The 10,466-nt window shown below is 39.8% G+C and overlaps 1 long non-coding RNA gene across 1 annotated transcript; it reads right to left on the reverse strand.

Moving 5' to 3' along the window:
• Nucleotides 1–9,157: 9,157 nt before the first annotated feature.
• On the reverse strand, nt 9,158–10,136 carry LOC139196439 (uncharacterized). Its single transcript, XR_011581361.1, has 2 exons — nt 9,557–10,136; nt 9,158–9,392 (listed from the first exon to the last, which is right to left on the reverse strand). It is a non-coding gene; the product is annotated as an uncharacterized lncRNA (long non-coding RNA).
• Between the last annotated feature and the right edge of the window lie 330 nt (nt 10,137–10,466).

Raw genomic sequence — 10,466 nt, forward strand, 5'->3', positions numbered from 1 at the left:
TGCCAAAGTTAGGATTTGAGAGAAAGTGTTTATAGAATTTTTGGGAGAGAATTGGACTTAGATTTTTTGAGAAATGAAGGGCTATATATAGGGGTGTGTCCGACCCTATTAGGAGAATTGGGACCGGCCACTTATGGTTGATTTGTGGGATTGATTGCAAGATATTATGTAAATAATATCTTGTAATTAATTTGGTAATTAATCCCAATTTGAAAAGAATAATTGGGAATTACCTTGTGAGTGAGGATTTGATGAGGATTAATGAGAGGGTTTTAAAAGAAAACCATTTTTATCACCTTTGACCTCGTTTGAGCCGTTATTGTCTGTTGCATGCGTGTGGGCGGTGTGCCTTAAGGATAATTTTGTCTTTTTACCCAAAAGTCCAAATGTCTCCTCCATATTTTTCTTGATTATTTGTTGCTCAACAAATGCCCCCTCACTTGTTGGGCTACTTACAGGAAAAGGTAGCAGGTGTAGAGATCTTCTCTTTAGGAAAATAGGATTGTTTCCTATCTTGACTTAGATTCGCTCTTTAATTGGAAATTAGATCCTTCTAAAGAAAGGGAAATAAATTACTTTTAAAATCTATTTATCTATACCTTAAGTAGATTATTAAATCAACTTTAGAGAGCAATTTATTCTACCCAAAAAAGAAAGCTGTAGGATATTTATTCCCCATCCCCTAGCAATCTTCTACACTTGCTTGTGCAAAGGACCGTCTTTCGTTACTTTCTTTTTCTTCTCCGCACCGCACCAAGGTAAGAAAAAATTAATTTTCCTTTTCTTCTTCTTGGATAGTGCTATCATAGGGCAACTGTCGGGGTGCAGCGGCACTTCGGCTAGCATGGGTCGATGAGGTGTTATGGCAGAGACCACTACTTGGGTTGCTCGGCTTGGCTAAAGCCAAGGGCAGCTGTGCGGCTGGGGTAGCGGATTAAGGCACTAAGGCGTAGTGCTAGGCGAGCCATATGGCTAATGTCCTTTGGGCTTTTAGACCTGACACAAGCCAAGTCGACGATTGAGAGAAATGAGGAGGTCGCGGGCCTCATGGGCTGCTAGAATGCTGGGCATGCATGCCTCCTGCTTGTTGGTCTGAGAGAAAAAATGAGGGAAAAATCAGCATAGGTTGAGCTTCCTTGCTGAGTACCGTGAATGACGTTGGTTGCTTAGTCATATTTGTCGGGAAAAAAATGGGCTGCTCCCGAGAGAAGAGATAAAGAGGATCAAGGTGGATACATTGGCTCGTCTGATCCCTGTCGTGGAGCCTACTATAAACCTCCCTACCTGCTCAAGAGAAGTCGGTTGAGAAAATACTGAAGACTTCCTCCACTGTTCGTAAAGGTCCGTTTGCTGATAAGAAGCCTATGATTGACTTGACTTCTTCCAATGGGAAGAAAAATGAGGTTTCTAGATCTAAGCCTGTGACGCCTGCCATGCTGAAAGTGGCTAGTACGATTACTGATAGAATTGCTCAACGTAGAGGTTTTGTGTTCTTTGGAGAGGCTTGCTACTATGAAAAGCGATAAGGTGGACTTTGCTGCTAAAATGGCACCAAGGCCTATTCCTCTTACCGCTGAGACTAGTTCACCTGCTACAAAAAAAGAGATTGCTCGCGTGGGCAGTCGTGAGAAATCTGTTAAGCCTGTTTCTGGATAGGCTTCTGAAATCTATATGCTTTTAAAGCCAGATCTGCTAGAAGACATGGATGCGTGTGGTAAGCTTGTTGATGGCGTTAAACGGATTATTTGCCCAAGTTCCTTTACGAATCATTCAACCCAATATGAAATACTACTATTTTTTCTATGATGCAGAAAAACGGCGATTCTGGCATCAGAGTCTAGGCTCCTTGACCAAGAGGATACCAAGGCTGCCAATGAGGTGGCAATGACTATGGCAGCTGAAGCTTATTCCTCGATCAAGAAGATCAAGAGGTTACATACAAATGGTATGAAAGTGCAGAGGAGGATATTGGATGTTACATACAAATGGTTGTTATGTACAACACAATTGGGAGACGTTCCAACTTCTCGTGAATACGCTTTCGGTCATATTCGTAAGAAGTGATACAAAGAAATTCAGAATCATTCTCTTCAGTGGTTTCAACATGATATTAATTATCTTGAATATCTCTAAAACTCAGCAATTTTCTTCTGGAACGTGGAGAATATAGTGCCTCTTTAATGGTTCATTCAGTACCATTGGCCAACATAATACGGACCTTTCCGTATTCTTTTATCAGGTTAGATGGGCCTGAGAGGGTTGTCAGAGGTGGATTCTTAGGTACGAAGTTAGTAAAATAGTATTTCTCACGCAATATAGTGTGCGTAGTTGCACTATCAGCCATACAACTAACTTCCCCACTAGTTATACCTAGAAATAAATTAATTGAATTGGTCACATGTATAAATATAATTCCATTCATTCAAGTAATCAATTCGAGAAATAATATCCATAAAATAATCATCCATAGTTCAAAACAAACCAAAAACCAAACAATAATTCCAAAGACTTAGAAAAATTGTTCGAAAATTAAACCACAAACCTAGAAAATAAGGGGGGTTCGGCCACTCCTAGTGGGTTCGGCCATTAGGGGTATAAAAATACCCCAACATGTCTTAGAAAAATAAAACTTTATTCTTTTATAAGAGCAAATACCTCCTTAAAATATGAAACCTCCAGAGTTGTAGTAGCATCTTCAGGATGTTCCACATGCACAAAGTTAGTCTCAAGACAGGAATGATACTTGGCAATAGCCTCGGGGTTAGCTCGGCATATGCTTGACCAATGATCCTTTGATCCATAGCAATAACACATGTCTATTTCAGTGGAATTTGATTGAACGGTACACTATGTGGTCAGCCCTATGGATGGGTTCCATGACACTCTCCTGCTTTGGCATGATTGAATGGGACACCACAGACGAGATATGATGCGTCGTATCGTCAAAGTATCTCATAGGCATTACTTGAAATCTTATCATGGCCATCCACTTTGCAAAGCATGTTCTTTGAGGAAGTTGAACATTCAACCCTCAATTACAAAGATTATTCACGACCCCCCTAAGTTTATTCAGAGGATTCAAGGGGATATTTGTGGACCTATCCAACCAACATGTGGACCATTTAGATACTTCATGGTGTTAGTTGATGTATCAACGCGATGGTCACATGTCTGTTTATTGTCCACACATAATGCTGCATTTGCAAAACTCCTAGCACAAATTATTAAGCTTAGGGCTCACCACCCTGATTATCCGATTAAGTTGATTAGACTGGATAATGCTAGAGAGTTTATGTTACAGACCATTAACGATTATTGCATGTCTATTGGGATTGATGTTCACACCCAAAATAGCTTGGCAGAAGCTCTCATAAAGCTCCTTCAAACTATAGCTCGGACTTTGGTTATGCGAACCAATTTACCGGTATCTACCTAAGGCCAGGCAATATTGCACACAACTATGTTAGTCCGCCTGAGGCCCACTGCTACCCAACCTCATTCACTGTTACAGTTGGTTACTGGATATGAGCCAGACGTCTCGCATTTACGTGTATTTCGGTGCACAGTCTATGTGCCAATAGCGCCACCACTACATACCAAAATGGGTCCTCAAAGACAAATAGAAATCTATGTCGGTTATGATTTGCCAACCATTATTCGTTATTTAGAACCCTTGACAGAAGATCTCTTTACTGCACGTTTTACGGATTGTCACTTCGATGAGACAATCTTCCCGTCGTTAGGGAAAGATAAGATCACTAACGTTCTTGTATAACACTGTGAATTTTCATGGATTACTCCCACTATGTTTCATTTAGATCCCTGCACACCTCAGTCTAAATCTAAAGTGTGATGTATTCTAGATCTTCAGAGCATCACTTAAAGCATGTTGGATGTTTTTATTGATCTAGCAAAGGTGACAAGATCACATATACCTGCTGCAAAACGTACCTGCAAAGATTGACGTACTTCATGTACGTCGTAACACCGCCGTTGAAGGCCAAACCGTCCTCGAGGGTGGGGCGGCCGCACTTCCCACACAATAAGGTACAATGGTGGCTAACCTCTTGGTTCAAAGGATTCACAACCTTGGAAGATGAAAACAGCACAAACTAGTGACCCTAGTTTGAATCCAACCATTGTTTACTCATCTGTTCCAACGCATGAGGTTATTCTAGATTACGGTGATGGCTTAGATGAGAGAACCCGACCTCCTAAGAATCATGAGATTTCTGTCTATTACGCAGTATTATATGAGGTTTGGAATCAGAATGAGATGATTGTCGATGATGCATTCGTGTATATCGTTGCTTCCGACATTATGCTTAACGATGACATTGAACAACGTTCTGTTGATGAATGTCGATGTAAAATGGATTGGTCAAACTGGAAACAAGCAATCCAGGTCGAACTCGATTTGCTCACGAAATGAAAGGTGTTTAGGCCTATAGCTCATACTCCACAACATTTGAAGCTCGTTAGCTACAAGTGGGTTTTTGTGAGGAAGCGTAATGAGAAGAATGAAATAGTGCGATACAAACCATGCCTCGTAGCACAAGGCTTCTCTCAATACCCTAAGATTGATTAAGATGAGACATATTCTCCCGTAATGGATGTCATAACGTTCCGCTACCTTATCAGTTTGGTAGTTTCCAAAAAACTGAGTATGGAACTTATGGACGTGGTAACCACATATCTCTATGAGGATCTAGATACAGAAATATACATGAAAGTTCCAGAATGACTTCCATTGACTGGTTTAAATAGTTCTAGACCATAGAACACTTTCTCAATTAGATTGCAGAGATCACTCTCAAGATTGAAGAAATCCGGGCGGATGTGGTATAACCGTTTGAGTGAATATTTGACAAGTCAGGGTTGTGTGAACAATGACCTATGCCAATGCGTGTTCATTAAGAAGTCATATACTAAATTTGAGATCGTTGCAGTTTATGTCGATGACATGAACCTCATTGGAACTCCCGCAAAACTTGAGGAAATTGCAGTGCACTTGAAATCGGAATTTGAAATGAAAGATCTTAGAAAAACTCGATATTGTCTCAGTCTAAAGATCGAGCATTGTTCGGATGGAATCCTAGTACATCAATTGAACTACATCAATAAGGTGTTGCGACATTTTAATGAGGATAAAGCGAAGCCTTCGAGTACAACTATGGTCGTTCAGACTCTAGATGCTAAACGAGATCCCTTCCATCCTAAGGAGGATGAGGAAGAGATTTTGGAGTCTGAAGTTCCATACCTAAGTGCAATTGGTGCTTTATTGTCTTGGCTCAATGCACTAGACCCGACATCTCCGTCGTTGTTAATCCTTTGGCTAGATACAACAATGCGCTTACACACAAACACTGGAATGATGTTAAAGACATTTTTCGCTACTTCAAGGGTACAACGGATTTGGGATTGTTCTACACCCACGAATCCTCGAAAGGAACCGCCACCCCCTGGGTCCACGGGTTGATTCCCGCCTCGTTGGTTACGATGATGTTAGTTATCTAGCTGACCTACATAGGGCACGTTTTCAAACAGGCTATATCTTTACTGGTTGAGACACCGCTATATCTTGGAGGTCCACCAAGCGAACGCTAGTTGCGACTTCTTCGAACCATGCTGATATTCTCACCCTGCATGAAGCCTCGCGATAATGTTTTTGGTTGAGAGCAGTTATGGAACATATTCGAAGCACTAGTAGTCTTTCTTCCATCGTTGACCTTCCTATGATGATCTTTGAAGACAATGCTACATGTATCCAGTAGTTAAAGCAGGGATACATTAAGTGAGACAACAATAACAACATCAGAACATTGAAGTCAAGCAAATCCGTTCCCAAGACAACTTGGTCGATCTCTTCACCAAGTCATTGCCCAAGTTTACTTTTCAGAAGCTCGTCCAAGGAATCAGTATGCGTAAATTATTTGAATTGCTTATAGTTCTCTTATTTGGAAGTTATGTCCATCTCAGGGGGAGTATCCTGAAGCATACTCACTTGATCTTAATGCACTCTTTTTCCTACGATTAGGAGCATTTTTCTCACTAGATTTTTGCTACCTTATGAGGTTTTGATGAAGCACCCATCTTGGGATGATCATATTCCGTTGAGTTCACTACTTTCGTCATGTTTGATGTTTGTTTTGGATATTATGCATACTTCTCACTTTTCTCCTTAGTCTATGGGTTTTCCCCATGCCTTGGGTTTTACCATAGCGAGGTTTTGTGAGTTTTACTACCCATGCATACTTACTTTCTTATATTTGAGACTTACTTTCATCCGTTGTGTTGACGACTTCATCAAATGTTCTACCTCATCTACTGAAGATCTGATGCGACCTTTGGTTTGAGTATTTACACACTAAAGGGGGAGTGTTGCAGTCTTATTGGATTAGGAATGTGATTGTATAAATCCTAATGTATCTAGGAGTATCTTGTATATTCCCTTTAGTAGTTTAATTCCTATCAGAGATGTAATCCTATTAGGGTAAGGATTCTACCTATCATACTACTATAAATAAGGGCATAAGGGGGTGATATAATACACACCTCAGAATTACATATCTATCTTCTCTCTCTATTACCGCCGGCCCCCTCTCCCTCTCTGTCCTTTATACAATTCAGTCAAATAAGCCTACAACATACATCATTTTTTATGTTGTAATTATGGTAAAATTTTGATATCTTAAATTTTACATATATAGTTCTATTTTTATTTTACATAGTTCTTGAATTGTAATGATCACTTTTTATTTGTTTTGGTCAAATTGCAATGAAGACAAACCAAATTTGGGTGTTCTGGGTAGTCACGAAAGCAATGGAGATCTCCTTGCCTCCCTCCCACGTTTTGTAGATTTTATTTATCATTATTTGTAGCGTTCATGTCATTTATTGATTGAAATTCTCCACATCACTTTTAATTAGGACTATTGGATGTTATATGATTTAAAAGTTGAACAGAAATGTAAAAGTATTTGTCAAAACTTTTGTTCCTCATGCCTATTCCTATATCCCTATATCCCTATATATACTGTTATCCCTAAATATACTGTTATATATATTATGTAATTTTTCATCTTCCTTGGAAGACTGACACATGAGCGATCGGTTCAATCTATTTTTTTTTTTTTCATCTTCCCATGAATCGTATGCTTGTGTATACAGGGATAGAATTGGTGCATTCCAATTATTTTGAGTAAGGACGTATTGTGTCGATTCTTTTGAGTATTATGTTTGGAAATACTGATTGATTCCTTATAAACACGATTCGAACACAACTGGTGCATTCCAAAATAACCATTACTCGGACATCTTCACATTTAGCCATGAACCTCCCTTGTTGCAATCAATAATCAATATAGTAATAAATAATAAGTAATGTAATGATTCTAACTATAATAAGTAAAAACATCCACCACGGCCCGATGGCGTGGTGAATTTTCAAAAGGCGGTGTGGTCGTTTGAAGTAACCACTACGAGCATATCGCGTGGTGGTTTTGACATGCCATCACGGGATTAAAAACCGTTGTAGATTATTCACTTTGAACAACGGGTCAGAATCTGTCGTGGTGGATTAATGTTATCTACCGCGAGCTACACTTGATCGTGGTAATTGAATAGTTTCTACCACAAGTTGTTGATGCCCGTAATGGAATTGACATGATAAATATGCTGTTATGTACTAGTGACCCACCAACTCGCCGGCACAAAACACTCATTCAGAATGCATCATCGCTGTTGCATTTCTTTTGTGCACCGTAATTCAGGCGCTAAACGATAATCTAATTATTTTGTAGTTGAACTCGGTGTTGGTTTTGGAGATAGGGGATTTGTGCGGCCAATGGTGGAAGGAGGAGTTGCCGGGTTTTGAATCGCTAAATTTTAGAAAAAATTAACTGCTTTTAGAGCATCTACAAAAGAGATATCAAAATGTCTAACTTAGTAATACAAGTAAGAAAAGACACCAATAATGTTTTCCAACCGAACAGTAGCATGACATGAAATAGCATCTCTCCCCCTTTGATAGTAACTTCAAATATTTTTTATTTCATTAGTAAATGGTTTTTTATTAAGTTTTATCAAATCTCTAACTCCCAGCTCTCACTGGAACCTAGAATCTTGGTCGCCGCTCATCCTTCTTCTTCCCTTTTTTGGGAACCAAACCCATAAACAAACTGTCAAATCGAGGCCCAGGTCAAGTTCATGAGGAGAGACCTGATCGTTCTCATAATTGAAAACCCAAAGATTCAAGTGACCCTCGATTCGAACCTACCAAAGATTCAAGTGACCCTCGATTCGAACCAAAATTCCCAGCTGAGGATGGTAGGTTTGCTCGCCCATGTGGATCGAAGGCGTCGCAAGGATCGTACACTGCTATTGTAGGAGATTCGTAGACACTCGCTCAAGATTGTTGAATGGTGGCGTTTTGGACCATCGTCTTGTTGATTTCAGCCATGCGTGACTGAAACTCAACTCGTCGTAAGGAAATCGTTAGCATCAGGTTTTGTACCTCTCAAAATTGAGCCACCCAGTGATTAGGTCAAGACTCACTTTTGGCCTCCACCACGGTGGTGGTAACAACCGTTTGTACAGGTGCTCCCAGTAGAACTGAACCTTGGTTTTGGATACCAATTGATGGAACTCATTTCACAGAAAGGGGAAAGAAAGAGAAAATGCAGAGAAAGTAAGAAAGTAGATAACAACATTCTTCATTCATACCCTTTCTACATCATAAAGGGGTTTAAATCCATCTAAAGATAATAGAGTTTGAGGTGATGGAAATACATATATAATGGGCCTAATTAGTTCTAATAGAAATCCAATAGCTTAGAGTCGCATCATCCACCTCTTTGTCTTTGTGCATTTCTTCTACGCGTCATCGAGCTCGACGATCTTGTCCTCAGTGACGATGGGGACTATAGCCATGTAAGCAGTGGTGGTGGATACAGATAAGATGATGGCGGCAATGGGGAGGATGTGGTTGTGAAGGAAGTCTGTGTCTTCCTATGTTTAGGTTCCCGGTGAAGAAGGTATGGGCCACTTTGGTTTAATTTCCTTGTAGGGTCATTGCGTAAGTCTAGTCCCAAATTGGGGTTCACAATGGCCACGTGAACATATAATTGAATAACTAACAGAAAATTTAACATTGAAATGACACACTAACAATTGTATAAAATTGAAATGTTTTAAAGATGTTGTATGAGGTTGCGATCGGCTACAAACCTGAGGGGCGAAATGTAATTTACCCTTCAATTTAGATTTCAACTCATCGTCTACGTCTGGTACCACAAATTCTATCATCTGCACCAAATTCATCTTCTACATCTACATCCTCACTTTCTTCTATTTCGAACTCGTCCCTTATCGAAATCCAATTCAATAACTTGCTGCTTCAAAAGTACACAAATATAACACAACTTATCACAACCCAACACAAGTTTTACCCGTATATATCTAAAATCGAATTTCAAGAATTTCCTGATATCTATTTGTAACAATCCAGCATTACGGAGTCAAATTCTTCGAAATAAAAAGCATCGTACAAACGTACCCGGAATAGATTTTGATAACAAAAAACTTGGACCTTAATTTCGAAAGGGGAACGAAATGGTAGAAGCTGTACAACTTGGACCAAATGACCGAAGCAGTGGAGCGATACGAACCACCACACTCCATAATTGGACAGCGGCCGCGACGGCGACAATGGTATGAGCGTCATATCTTCACAAAACATGTTCACAGTAGTGGGATTTGGAGTGCTGACCTTCAACACTTAAATCGAGATGTAAAGGTTGTAGAGGAACCACCCTTGTGAACTTAAGTCAAAACTGACCTTTATTAAAATAGAGAGGCAGGCTTCTTGCAGCTATAGACATTCATAATTCCCACAAATTGAGCTTCGAAACTCAACTTTAGAGCTTCAAGAGAGATGGCGAGGTGTTCCATCTGCGATGTTTTGTACAAGGAGCTTCAATCCACCTGTAATCGCCTCCTCCCAGTCTGCAATCACCTTCTCTTCCCTATCTCTCTCTCCTTCCGACAAGGATGCGCGTAGATCACACCAGGTCCTAAAGACCCATTTCAACTCGTGAGATTACGGTCCACACGGATGGTCCGCGCTAATTGACCGCATAGTAGACACGCCCAAAAATGTACCGACCATTCATCCATCTTAATACTGGTATGGAAAGGGTATAAGCCCAAAGCCTTATCCCATGTCCTTGGCAACCAACCAATTTTAGGGCAATGTGTAGAAGTACTTTTAAAATGATTAAAAACAATTTTGATCAAAGTGTTTGATGAAAAGCGTTTTTGGAATCAATATTTATTATGTAAGTGAATCCTGAAAAAAACACTTGTTTCATGCAAGAACCACGTAACTGATGCTTGAAAAATGCACTTTAAATGCTTTTGGAACATAAAAACACTTTTATCAAAAATGCTTTCAGTTATTAGTGAAG

Source organism: Malus domestica, chromosome 05, assembly GCF_042453785.1.
Source record: "Malus domestica chromosome 05, GDT2T_hap1".
NCBI classification, from domain to species: Eukaryota; Viridiplantae; Streptophyta; class Magnoliopsida; order Rosales; family Rosaceae; genus Malus; species Malus domestica.